Below are 14,857 nucleotides of genomic sequence, written 5' to 3'. Positions count from 1 at the left end.
CTAGGAACCGTGTCCGTCCATTATAATGAGGTACTGCGCATGTGCAGTCCCTTTTAACCTTCAGTTCTGTTCCTTTAACTTAATTGGCTGATTAGGCAACACTCCCTATATTAGGCACCTGTGGTCAATACCACGTTGCCTGATCTTGGAGTCTCATTCCTCATGAGTCTCTGAAGGTGTTCCAGTGCCTGCTCGTGTGTTTAGCTGAAGCTGATTCCTGTTTGCCGTTTGTGGTACCCAGACCACTTCTATTCCTCGTGTTCCTAGTGTCTTCAGCAGCTGATTCCTATCCGCTGCCTCCGTATATCTACAGTTACAGATTACTGCAAACTCTCCTGTGTTTCATCGTGACTCCAGCAGCTAATTCCTATCCGCTGCCTCCGTGTATCTACAGTTACAGATTACTGCAAACTCTCCTGTGTTTCATCGTGACTCCAGCAGCTGATTCCTATCCGCTGTCTCCGTATATCTACAGTTACAGATTACTTCAAACTCTCCTGTGTTACATCGCTACTGTTCCAGCTGATTCCTGTTAGCTACTTCAGCGTGTCTACAGAGTCCTGCTCGTCTCAGCGCTCCAGTCTGCATTCTACCTGCCGTCAGCTGACCCGCTGCCTACTGCTTCTACAGTGTGTCCATTTGTGTCAACTTGCCTGTTAGCATCGAGTCTACGCTCCTCGGCTTCCAGCTCTGCTACATCGCTTAAACTCTCCCGTGGTCTCCTGCTGTTCAATTCGATATACTACTGCTTCCTGAGTATTTGTCGTCCTTGCTGGCCTACCTACAGTGCGCTGCACCTACCTGCCGCTTCCATTCTGCAAGGACTTCTCATCTCGTCTGTTCCCTGCCGCTCAGGTATCCCTGCAGCTATCTCTAACAGCCTGCTCATCTGAACCACGGTATGCATACTTCTCATTGACTGTGCTGGTGTATTGCATATCCATCTGGACTGAGTTGTTCTCCTCCGGAGTTTCCATCCTCTGAGACTATTGCTATTATTGACTGTGTTTCCTTTTGCTGGACTATGCTAGTGACTTTGTTTATCTGTGCAGTGCTGTTCATTCATTATTATTATTGTGTGCAGTTCAACGTGGGATCAAGTTCAGTGTACCCGTGTAGACTCTGCATTGCATTTATCTCCTCGTGTCCTTCCTCACATATATATTCAGTGGTATAACTTGCTAGAGGCAAACCACTGATTCCTGTTTCCCTGTGTCACCAGTTGCATATATCCTCTCACATAAGCAGTGGTACAACTTGCTACACGCAAACCACTGACTTCCCTGTTACCTTCACCTGGATTCCATTCCTTCACTACAGACAGCGGTACAACTTGCTATACGCAGACCGCTGACTTGAATGTCACCAACATTGTCTTTCTCGTACTGTTCCTCGTAGAATACAGCAAACCTCCATTTCACCTTCCTCACCGGGACTTCCTCCTCAGTATGCTTCATTTGCCGACGTCTTTGATAAAGCTCAGTCTGAACGTCTTCCCTCTCATCGTTCATGGGATTGTCCGATTGACCTGTTACCTGGCAAGACTCCACCTAGGGGTCGTGTTTATCCACTTTCATTACCTGAGACTCAGGCTACTGCTGAATACACTCAAGAGAATCTCCAGCGAGGATTTATTCGACCTTCTACTTCTCCCGCTGGAGCTGGGTTCTTTTTCGTGAAGAAGAAAGATGGATCATTACGCCCCTGCATAGATTTTCGTGGACTTAATGCTATCACTATCAAAAATCGGTATCCCATTCCTCTGATTACTGAGTTGTTTGATCGGATCAAGGGAGCCCGGATTTTTACTAAGTTGGATCTTCGTGGTGCCTACAACTTGATTAGAATCAGGTCCGTTGACGAATGGAAAACAGCTTTTAACACCAGAGATGGGCATTATGAATACTTAGTAATGCCCTTCGGGTTATGTAATGCCCCTGCTGTTTTCCAGGGCTTCATTAATGAGATCTTTCGGGACTTGTTATATGTATGTGTCGTAGTATATCTGGACGACATACTCATCTTTTCCCAAGACCTGCCTTCACATCACCAACAAGTGGCCGAAGTTCTTTCCAGACTCCGGAAAAATTAATTATTCTGTAAATTAGAAAAATGTTCATTTGAGTTGCCCCAGATTCCATTTTTGGGTTATATTGTTTCCGGAGTTGGTCTACAAATGGATCCAGAAAAGGTGAATGCTGTGTTACTTTGGCCTCAGCCAACTACTCTTCGTGCCATTCAGCGTTTTTTAGGCTTCGCCAACTACTATAGATGCTTCATTCAAGACTTCTCTTCAATTGCATCTCCCATTGTGGCTCTAACTCGCAAAGGGGCCAATACTAAGCAATGGTCATCTGAGGCTCTCCAAGCCTTTAAATTTCTTAAAGAGTCCTTCTCCTCTGCTCCCATCCTTCGACAGCCTGATGTGACGCTTCCCTTCTTCCTAGAAGTAGACGCCTCTAATGTTGGTTTAGGAGCCATTCTCTCCCAGAAATCGGAGCAACAAAAATTCCATCCTTGTGCCTTTTACTCTCGGGGTCTTCTGCCTGCGGAAAAGAATTACACCATTGGGGACAAGGAGTTGCTGGCTATTAAAGTAGCATTGGAGGAGTGGAGATATTTGTTAGAGGGAGCTCGTCATCCGGTGACAATTTTTACGGATCATAAAAATTTGTCATACCTACAGTCTGCTCAATGTTTAAATCCTCGTCAGGCAAGATGGTCTCTTTTCTTTTCCCGTTTTGATCTAATCATAACCTTCAGACCAGCTGCAAAGAATAAAAAAGCAGACGCTCTATCTCGAGCCTTTGTGGCGTCCTAAGACGTTGAAGAGAGTCCTAACCACTTTATATTAGACCCCAAATGTGTTTCTCTGGCTGCTTCTTCCACTAAAGTGCTACCATTTGGGAAGACCCTCGTGCCTCCTGCTCTTAGAAAAAAAATCCTTTCATGGTTTCACTCTTCTCGTTTCTCTGGACACGCTGGTGAACGCAAGACCTTTGAAATCCTCTCTCGAAGTTATTGGTGGCCTTCTATGAGGAGAAATGTCAAAGAGTTTATCGCGGCATGCGATTTATGCTCCCAGTTCAAGACCCCCCGCAGAACTCCAGCGGGGTTGCTTCAGCCACTACCCATTCCATCTAAGCCTTGGACCCATATTAGTATGGACTTTGTTACTGAGCTTCCTCCTAGTAAGAATTGCAACACCATTTGGGTAGTGGTGGATAGATTTTCGAAGATGGCGCATTTCGTTCCCTTGTCTGGTTTACCTTCTTCTTCTACCCTGGCTGAACATTTCATTAGAGAAATTTTCCGTATCCATGGATGTCGTCCAAGATCGTGTCAGATAGAGGATTACAATTCATTTCCAGATTCTGGCGGGCCCTTTGCAAGACCTTGGGCATACGATTAGCACTCTCATCTTCCTACCATCCCCAATCGAACGGACAAACTGAAAGAGTCAACCAAGATCTTGAGACTTTCTTAAGGATGTTCTCGTCAGCCAATCAAGACAACTGGGTAGAATTACTTCCTTGGGCTGAATTCGCTCATAACAACATGTACCATGAGTCATCATCTAAAACTCCATTCTTTGTGGTTTACGGTCACCATCCGTCTTTCCCGGAATTTCCTGCCCTCCCGCCCACCCAAGTTCCTGCTGTTGAGACTTTGTGTCAAACCTTCAAAAATATTTGGGCTCAGGTAAAAACCTATTTAAAGAAGACATCTGCCAGATATAAGTCTTTTGCGGACAAAAAGAGACGGGCTATTCCACCATTGAAAGTCGGAGACCGGGTGTGGCTATCTACTAAAAATATTCAATTGAAGGTTCCATCCATGAAATTTGCTCCCCGTTTTATTGGTCCATATAGGATCATTCAAGTTATAAATCCAGTTTGCTTTAAACTTTTACTTCCCAAGAGTCTTCGTATTTCCAACGCCTTCCATGTTTCCTTGCTCAAACCTCTCATCATCAACCGTTTCTCGGTCCCTCCTTCAGCACCTCGGCCACTTCAAGTTCATCAGGAGGAAGACTTTGAGATTACTCAGGTTTTGGATGCTAAAATTTCGCGAGGAGTTTTTCGTTTCCTCGTGCATTGGAAAGGCTTTGGTCCTGAGGAGCGTTCATGGATCAAAGCTGAAGATCTCAACGCTCCAGCCCTCTTGAAAAAGTTCTATACCAAATTTCCGGACAAACCCGGTTCCAGGTGTTCTGTGCCCACCTTTAAAAGGGGGGGTACTGTCACTCACCGGACTGTGAGTGCTACTTCTAAGGTAGCTAGGAAACGTGTCCGTCCATTATAATGAGGTACTGCGCATGTGCAGTCCCTTTTAACCTTCAATTCTGTTCCTTTAACTTAATTGGCTGATCAGGCAACACTCCCTATATTAGGCACCTGTGGTCAATACCACGTTGCCTGATCTTGCAGTCTCATTACTCATGAGTCTCTGAAGGTGTTCCAGTGCCTGTTCGTGTGTTCAGTTGATGCTGATTCCTGTTTGCCGTTTGTGGTTTCCAGACCACTTCTATTCCTCGTGTTCCTAGTGTCTTCAGCAGCTGATTCCTATCCGCTGCCTCCGTATATCTACAGTTACAGATTACTGCAAACTCTCCTGTGTTTCATCGTGACTCCAGCAGCTAATTCCTATCCGCTGCCTCCGTGTATCTACAGTTATAGATTACTGCAAACTCTCCTGTGTTTCATCGTGACTCCAGCAGCTGATTCCTATCCGCTTTCTCCGTATATCTACAGTTACAGATTACTTCAAACTCTCCTGTGTTACATCGCTACTGTTCCAGCTGATTCCTGTTAGCTACTTCAGCGTGTCTACAGAGTCCTGCTCGTCTCAGCGCTCCAGTCTGCATTCTACCTGCCGTCAGCTGACCCACTGCCTACTGCTTCTACAGTGTGTCCATTTGTGTCAACTTGCCTGTTAGCATCGAGTCTACGCTTCTCGGCTTCCAGCTCTGCTACATCGCTTCAACTCTCCCGTGGTCTCCTGCTGTTCAATTCGATATACTACTGCTTCCTGAGTATTTGTCGTCCTTGCTGGCCTACCTACAGTGCGCTGCACCTACCTGCCGCTTCCATTCTGCAAGGACTTCTCATCTCGTCTGTTCCCTGCCGCTCAGGTATCCCTGCAGCTATCTCTAACAGCCTGCTCATCTGAACCACGGTATGCATACTTCTCATTGACTGTGCTGGTGTATTGCATATCCATCTGGACTGAGTTGTTCTCCTCCGGAGTTTCCATCCTCTGAGACTATTGCTATTATTGACTGTGTTTCCTTTTGCTGGACTATTCTAGTGACTTTGTTTATCTGTGCAGTGCTGTTCATTCATTATTATTATTGTGCAGTTCAACGTGGGATCAAGTTCAGCGTACCCGTGTAGACTCTGCATTGCATTTATCTCCTCGTGTCCTTCCTCACATATATATTCAGTGGTACAACTTGCTAGAGGCAAACCACTGATTCCTGTTTCCCTGTGTCACCAGTTGCATATATCCTCTCACATAAGCAGTGGTACAACTTGCTACACGCAAACCACTGACTTCCCCGTTACCTTCACCTGGATTCCATTCCTTCACTACAGACAGCGGTACAACTTGCTATACGCAGACCGCTGACTTCCACCTCCTTATTACTCCTGGACATTCTTCTCACTATAGCAGTGGTACAACTTGCCGTGCGCAGACCACTGACTACCCTCACGTGTCCTTGTCCATCCAGATCCTCGTGTTCAGTTTCCTATTGTTTACCAGTGCTGCTAGTCATAGACTTTCTGAGCATTCTCTAACCATCTGCTGTTTCCAGTTCCATTATCACCCTGCCATCAGAGTATCATATACCAACTCAACTGCTCTGATAAGACCATCAGCGGGTGATACTGGGTAAAGACTCCTAGTGCCCGTGACAGGCAACCAGAACACTTCACACTGCTTCTGCACCCCGGCTAATAACAGGCAGCCGGTGCATACAGCTTTAATTCAATTACTGCTGCCTTCTGAGTGGACGTGTGGGGCGTGCTCTTGGCCACATTTCTCCCAACTCTGTGCTACTGGTTTCTACTCATAAGATTTTACTACGTTGAAATAAGTCCTGGGGGCATCCGAGTACCTGTGAGTGCATCCAAACTACGAGAAAGTCGGCTGCTATAGGTGAAGACCTCTCCTGCTGGTTCTAAAAGCTTATGACAGTTACTAGGAAGCCGCAACATCGTAAAGGAATATATTCAGATACCAGTGGTGTAATAGCAACAGTGTTGGACTGGCCCGCCGGGGTTCCGGGGTATTCTCTGGTGGACCCCGATGCTTGATAATTGGTGAGCAGCTTGTTTTTTTTTTTACGTGGGGGCATGGGGACGCGGAGGGGGGGGGGGCGGTTGCGGGGGAGGGTGCGGGCGGGGGGAGGTGGTGAGGGAGGAGGTGATTAAAGGCATTGGTGGTCAGTGAACAGCAACAGGTAGTCAATCTGTTTCTGTATGGGGTCCCACAGTTCTGTGCGGCAGACAGGGAGTCTCACTTCACTTCCTCTCTGCCTGATCTGTGGAGCGACGCTGGCCAGAGCAGGTAAAGGTAAGTGAGCGGGTGAGGGGTATGTCTATTCTAAACTTTAGGGATGGAGCGAGGGTGGGCCTGCCTATACTAAACTATAGGGAGAGAAGGGGAGGGGCTTGTCTATACTAAACTGTAGGGAGGGATGTGGGGCGTCCTATATTAATCTATAGGGAGGGAGGGAGGGAGGGGGAGTCTGCCTATACTAAACTATAGTGTGTGGTGCTGCACAGAAAAAACTATAAGGAAGGGGTCTATAATGTTTGAGGAAATGGGGGTGACTGTCTTAATAGTACATGGGTGGAAGGTAGGCTATTAATGTAATGGTGAGGGTGGTCGTGGGAAATAGTTATATTAAACGTAAATGCTATTAATTAATTGCTGGGGCTGTTTAGACAGAGTGTATTAGGTTTATTTATTAAATGGGAATACTATTAATTTAATGTTGGGGTTGGTTGGAGGGAAATAGATTTATTTATCAAATGTGAGTACTATTATTTTAATGATGGGGCTGGACAAAAGCCTAATTATTAAATGTAATTGCCGTTGATTTAATGCCGGGGATGGTTGGAGTTATCTTATTTTTATGTACCCATTTTTTTCCAATAGGGCCTCCAATGATCCAGACAAGCAGCAAATGATCTAAAGAAACCAGCAGCCACAAGTGGTGAAAGTGATAAGTCAGGTAGGAGAGAACAGGACAGTCTGTTAACTGTTCTGAATCTGGTCGGGCAATCCCAAATTTGGGTGACTGTTTTGCTTAGTCAGGATTTGGTCCAACTACAAGGACAGTTTTGAGGTATGTCCCGCTTCACACTGTACTGCTCGTGAAGGCAGAACTGCGTGCATCTAACAGTAGTGCACACAGTTTTGCCTGTGTACTTGTCTAAGATTTGTCTAAAATGATATCCCCCTGTTTTAAGTGCACCAGACCTCCCAACACCCCCTTTGCAGCGCTACATGGTATTAGCTGGGCCCCAGTCATTGGTTTTCCTGGTGGGTCCTTCATGCGCCCAACACTGAATAGCAATCTGACCTTCCACTGTTTGGTTTTGCTATAAGTTGTTAGCTGATGCGCACTGCTCTCTCTGCCACCATTTTTCTTTAAATAAAAACTGTGACCTTTTGCCAAATTTACGTTGGTGTTCGTGTGGTTATTTATTCAATTTCAGTAGTAGTAAAACTGAAAATGCAAAGGAAGTTTGGGTGCAATGAAATTGAGATATTAACACTATTCAGTTTTACTATTTTTTTAATACAATCAGAGAAAGTAAATGCAATGATGGCAAAATTACCAAATCCTTCATTAAGACAGCTCGCTGCAGACTTTGGCCAAAATTGGTGAATATTGGGACCGTTGTAAAGGGATAGAAGATAGACTGGAAACAAATGGGAATTAATGTTAATGCTATAAATAGTAATATATGAGTAATACACTTGCCCGGCGTGCCCGGCCCTGGGTAGAAGGACCCCAAGCTGCGCTTTTCCCTGTTATAGTGCCACCAGCCCAGGCTGACAAAGTCTAGTAAAAACCAGCAATGAACCTTGAATCACACAAATGATGAATATGTGTACTGCGGGTAATTCATTAATAAACGTATTTATTAGTATATAAATAAATTTAAAATACAAAATATAAAAAGTTGTAAATAATAAAATCTCAAAAGGTCACATCAAGTATATTAGTAGACTGATTAGGAGTGGACAAAAAATATTGTTTCTTGCTTTTAAAATCAAATACCCCAAAAACATTAATATATATTTTTCTCGCTTTTAAAATCCCAAATGTTTCAATCTGAAAGCAATTGTGTGAATCACATCTAAAATTAGAATGGGATAATACCCATGACAAATGTTCCAAGAATTTAATGAAACTTTTGATGAATTAATGGGGAAAAAAAAGTTCTCTTTCTTAGTAAAGGAGATCAATAAAATTAAGACTCTGACTGAACCATTTAATGATTACCTCTACTATGAAGAGCGTGATAAAGCCATAGATACAAAGATTGAGTTCTATGAAAGAGATTTAATAGAAGATAAAGATAACAAGTTTTGTAGAGATGAAAAGGATTATCAAAATGGACAGGTCAGGTCTTAAACTAAGGCTGAGTACACACAATAGAAAATTTCTCCCGATGTGGCATCTAACAATTTTACCAACGACTGGAAGAAAAAGTCCTGATCAGCATGCCGATTCATGTGTACACACTAAACACATTTCACACAATTTACCTTCAGATCTGTGCTCTTCCTCTGTCATAACCATCAGGTGAAAAGATTGTGACTCTGCACACTCAATAGAGATCTATGACACTATTGGTTGTGAGTGCATACACCCTGCACATTTGGAACAACATTGTTCCTTCAATGAACAAGATTTTTATTTTCCGGTTTAAAAATCAAATGAAATGATACAACGGGCTTTGGAACCATAATCATTTATCATTTCAGCTATAACAATATAATAATATGAGGTTTTTTATATTACCCCTAAGTGAATACCTCACCATGTAGGGAGATTAACACCCAAAAACTTGGCTCCAATTGGTGAGCCACAACCACTACAAGTGAAATTGGCCCCCAATGGTATTAAGCTTACATCAATGATGAGTGCAATGAGCCTTATAACATCACTTTAAGATGGGTTTCACCAGGGGTCTCTGAAGGTCCTTATAGCCGACACTGGATCTCACTCAAATAAAAAATGAACCTATATCTAGGTGCATTATCTTAGGACAATTTATTAAATAGAAATGTATTTAATTTCTCAAGGACACCTTGAGTAAGATCCAAGTTAAGGGATTGAAACGCGTTGGTATTTAGCGGTGTACTTACCTCTGGATTATTGTGGGTTCTGTACATGCTGGACTGTGGGACATTTATGTCTTTCTACATGCTGTTATTCAAGCCCCATCTGGTAGGAGCACCTGCAACATTTGTTTTTATTGTATTTATTTAATAAATTGTCTTAAGATAATGCACCTAGATATAGGTTCATTTTTTACATTTTTTACTTCAAAGAACTACCCTGTTTTTCATCAGAGTCAGTACGATCTGTAGCTGGGGACTCCCAAAAGGCTAAGGAACCCAGACATAGAGGAAATAGAGGCGATAGAGCAGTAACAAAGGGAGAGACACAGGAGAGGACGTTAATGAGTATATTTAATCTATCTTCTAAAGAGTTATCTACCACACAAATATCATTACTCTCTAAGGGAATAAAATTTGCGCCGTCTGCTACTCCCAATTTATTTCAACTCTTTGTCAATTTAAATAGGTATATAGGAACCCTTTGTACAAAATGTTGGTCTGCTTAAAAAAAATACGAAAAGTTATGAAAGTTCTTCATTGGTAGCCATCATATTAGACAAAGATGACAAATTGTAACTCCTGATTTTGTAAGGTTTATTGGAGGAAAACAGAAGAACTGGACCTTTAGTTAATATTCCAAGGGGTGAATGTATCAAGCTCCAATTTTGCAAATCCAGCGATTTTCTCGGGAGAGTTGAAACTGAGATTTAATGTAAAATCGAGTTGTGCTTCTGTCAAAATAGCTATTTCCAAAATCGATAGAGATCCAAGTCCCGACTGTTTGCAACTCCAGCTATACAAGTCTCAAATGTATGAAACTGCGATTAAGCAAACTCAGGAGAGTTTGCTTTCAAACACGCCAGTGTTTCATAAACACATCACTGTTACACTGTCCTGTCATACAGCTGGACCACCGGCAGCTGTCTAAACTGTAAAAAAATAGATAAAAGTTGTTTTTTTTAAAAAAAGCATGGGGTCTGCCCTCTATGAACTATTAACCCTATTGCTGCCAGACTACTGCTGGTTCCGTGAAAATCAGGGAAAAATTTTGCGTGGAGTGCCCCTGATTTTCACGGAACCAGCACTAGGCAAACCAGCGGGGGTTGGTGGCACTATAGCAAGGGGACACACGACAGAGGTCCCCCTGCCATAATGGCAAACTAACCCCAGGCTGTTCAGTGCTGAGCTGGATTCCCTAGGGAGTGGGGTCCATCGAAAAAAACTAACGGGCCCCCCCTCTAGGGACACCCAGCCCAGTGCTGAAAGCACTAGGGCTCTTCCTACACCCCTGGGCGGTGTAGGAAGAGCTGTAGAATCCAGCCCAGCACTGAACAGCCTGGGGTTGGTTGTCATTATGGCAGGGGGACCCCTGCCACGTGTCCCCCTGCTATAGTGCCCCCAACCCCCACTGGTTTGCCTAGTGCTGGTTCCATGAAAATAGGGGGGACCCCACGCAAAATTTTTCCCCGATTTTCACAGAACCAGCAGTAGTCTGGCAGCACTAGGGTTAATAGTGAATAGAGGGGGGACCCCACGCTTTTTAAAAAAAAACCTTTTATCTATTTTGTACAGTTTAGACAGCTGCCGGGACTTCCCGGCTGTATGACAGGCAGTGTAAAAGTGATGGGTTTATAGAACACGCTGCTACAACACAGGAGAGTTAGCTAACACGGGAGTGTTTTACATTGCAGCAAAGCGCCAGAGATGACCAGCGATTTTGAAGATCAGGGTAAAAATCGCAGCTTGATACATTTGAGAAATCTTGGACTAAAATCGCGGGTTATCACCTGTGAGTTGCCACTATTTTAACACCCTGAAAAAATCGGACCTTGATACATTTATCCCCAAATGTGGATTTGATACTAAATTACTTGCACAGCAAAATAGCTTAGAGAATGAATTTAGGTTTAACTTGAAGTCCAATTTTTTCTCCCTGGAACACAAATCAATTGATCTTCTTCTTATAACTCGACTCTTGATGATTTTAAGAATATATGTCAGAGGGAAAATATGACGAAAAATCCTTGCTCTTACAATCTTCCCCCCTCTCCCCTCCCCCAGGGGAACAGAGTCATCAGGGAACTCACCACTGATAGGTCGATTATTATAAAACCTGCAGACAGTGGTGGTGGGTTTGTGATACAGGATACTATACATTATATGCAGGAAGCATATTGTCAGTTGGAGGATACAATTTTTTTTTCCGTAAGTTAGACATACACCCTACCAGACTATTTTGATTAGGACTAAGAGCATTACTTCAGTGGAGGAAGGAATATATAAAAATGAATATCTCTTTCTTTTTACTACTTACCCCATCATACCCACTTATTAGCACTTCCTAAAATAGCACAATTCACTTACATCATCCCCTGGTTGACCTATAATTTCAGGTGTGTGTTCCTTAACATCTAATTTGTCCTGTTATGTTGATTTCTTTTTTCCAGTCTTATGTCTTTTCCTTAAGATCTTACATCAAGGATACCACACATATTTTAGGTCTCATTGGCAATATTGAATGGAAACAATCTTACCCCTTGCTTACCTTTATAGCATTATAAAGAGACTGTATAGATTTAAATAGTATAGATTTCTTTCTTGGCAAAAATATGGATGTTTCAGAAGGGAAGAGACAATTTATTTTGGTTTCCATTTCTTTTACTTTGAAGCACATTTTTTTGTTATGACACATATTATTTAAAGGTTCTTGGCATGGCGATGGGCACTAGGCTCGTTCCGAGTTTTGCCTACCTCTATATGGGAAACTAGGAGAGGGATGCTAAATTTGGGGCGGTGACCTCGGGGTGAATCTAGGGGCAATATCATTGCCACTAAGTGGCCAAAAAAACAGGGTGGCCTTTGACTGAGCAGCACCCCCCCCTCCCTAAAAATAAAAACATAAAATAAAAATATATATATAAGAGTTTAGCAGTGAGGAGCTGTATCAAATCTAGTAAGAGGCCAAAATACAGGTTGCTATGCACTACTATTGTAGAAAGGAGGATGATGATGCTACTGGCGTTGTAGGTGCTGTTGGAGATACACCTACCCAGTCATGCAGTCTTTTGTTTGACCAATACCGCTTGTCAATATATCCATATTTAAGTGGACAGTCGGTGCAATGGTATTTTCTAGGGACTGACTTACTTTTTGTAGAACCTTCCGGTACAATTGAGAAATTGCTGCTTGAGAGAAATTAAATTTGGTAGTATGGGCACATGATCTCAAGTTATCTGCTAAAACCTGATGCATTGATGATGGAAGTTTGATGCACATCCAATGCTAACATAGCTCTCTTGGCTTTAGTGATTCGCTGTGCAACAGGATGCTGGCTGTCATGCTTGGTTCCTCTTGCAAAAGCTTGTTTCACAGTCAGTTGTTATACTTACTCTTCTTGGTCCCCTTCTGTATAGAATTGAACCCCAGCAGCAGCCTCCTCATTATCTTGCTTAAGTACAACATATTCAAACATTTTCAAATCCACAATTATCCCCTCATCCTTTTCCACATTAGCAAGTTCCAAAGTAGCATCCTAAATTTCTATGTCTAAATCATCATCATTACTGCTCACATTTCCAAATTCTTGTGAAATATTGTAAGGAGGCTGCCCTATAATTACAGTGCCAGAATCTGAAATGTCAGACTTACACATAGCACTCATTGACATCCTTAGACTCTGCTCATAATTCTGTGAATGCCCAATTAGTGTTCTTGTCATGCACTGATGTGGCTGTTTTGGAGGTAACAGACCTACACTCTGTTAGGAACCCCTCCAGTCGGTACAACACAACCCGGAATCTACTCTGCCAGTCAGGTGTTCACTGGAGCCCCTAGTGGTGGGGACAGACTGGGCTGCAGACTGACAGAGGGTCGTGAAGTGTGTACCGGCTGGGGAGAACCCAGGTAAGCGGAGTGAAGTCCAAGCAGAGGTCAAGGGCCGGCAGCAGATAGCAATTCCAATAAACAAGATGAGGTCAAGGGTCATGAGCAGACAGGAAGGTTGGTAAACAAGCCAGAGGTCAATGTCACGAGAAACACAGGCAGGGTCCAAATCCAGGCAAAGGGTCATACACGGGTAATCAGCAGAATATTCAACGGACAGGAACAAGGCACAGAGCAGGTCAGCAGACTGGCAACAGAAGCTATAACCGGCAATGAGGCAGCAGACCTCATTGCCTTAAATACAGACATAGACCAATCAGGACTTGTATACACATCTGCAGAGTAGTTGCTGGTACAGAGCAGGACCAATCAGGGCTTGTCCCTGAAACACACAGTTGCAGGCTAATGTCCTGTAATTCAGCCCCCTTCATTCAATCAGCCCACAGGCTGTCTATTGCGCGCATGAGCCCGGCTTCTAGCACTGCCGGGACGCAGCGCTACTGAACAGGCGTTCGGCCGTTGTATTGGCGATGGCCGGGCAGGAAAAGGAAATGACGTCCCGGTCATCAAGGTGATGGCCAGGACTCCGGGAGGAACCAGAAGCGAGCCACGGTGGCTGTGAGTACCGCCGCAGCTCGTGACACACTCAGAACGAGAAGGTGTTGCATGGGAAGTTAAAGAAGATGCATGACCATATTGGGCATACTGTTTTGCAATGGGCATTCTAGAACATGTGCAAATAGTAGCAGGATCCCTACTAACAAAAAGTGGGCATGATCTGAGCCTTTTCCCTTAACACTTACATCAAGAGCTGATATTTTCTTTGATGTTGACAACGTTTCTTGGATTTGGAGAGACCTTTCTTAGACTTTCTTCCCATATGACCTTTTTTACTAGTAGAGGTTGTAGAAGTATTACTAATGACAGTACTAGTACTGGGATCAGTGCCGTAACTAGACATTTTAGTGCCCTGGGCGAGACAGGGCACCGGCGCCCCCCATCTAAGTGGGAGTCACATTTGCCAAGTGGGTGTGGCCAACCTAATGTGGGGGTGTGGCTAGCACTTTACTGAATGAATTCTTTTGTATTGCTGTGTAGTTGGTAGCCTCAAAAATACAGGTGTAACCTATACAAATTTCTCTCACTATAGGGAAGAAATATAAGAGCCCTTGGCTACACCTGTATTTTTTGCAATAGACACTATGTGGAGGAAAATAGAAATCATAGATTATGAATATGAAAATGACAAATTTTCTATTTCCTGTACTTTACACGACATACACTATATAAATTTGGATTTTTAAATACATATAAACCCAGTGCTGGAAGTGGGCTGCAGGATGACAAGTAAGAGGAATAGGGGAGAAGATGGTGCAAGGGGGTAGATGAGAGGGACAGGGGACAAGGTGGCACAGAGGGGGTAGTAGATGAGAGAGCCTGGGGACAAGGTGGCACAGAGGGGGTAGTAGATGAGAGAGCCTGGGGACAAGGTGGCACAGAGGGGGTAGTAGATGAGAGAGCCTGGGGACAAGGTGGCACAGAGGGGGTAGTAGATGAGAGAGCCTGGGGACAAGGTGGCACAGAGGGGGTAGTAGATGAGAGGGCC

This window comes from Mixophyes fleayi, chromosome 2 (genome assembly GCF_038048845.1).
Source record: "Mixophyes fleayi isolate aMixFle1 chromosome 2, aMixFle1.hap1, whole genome shotgun sequence".
NCBI lineage: Eukaryota > Metazoa > Chordata > Amphibia > Anura > Limnodynastidae > Mixophyes > Mixophyes fleayi.
Note: the sequence above shows the minus strand (reverse complement) of the source record.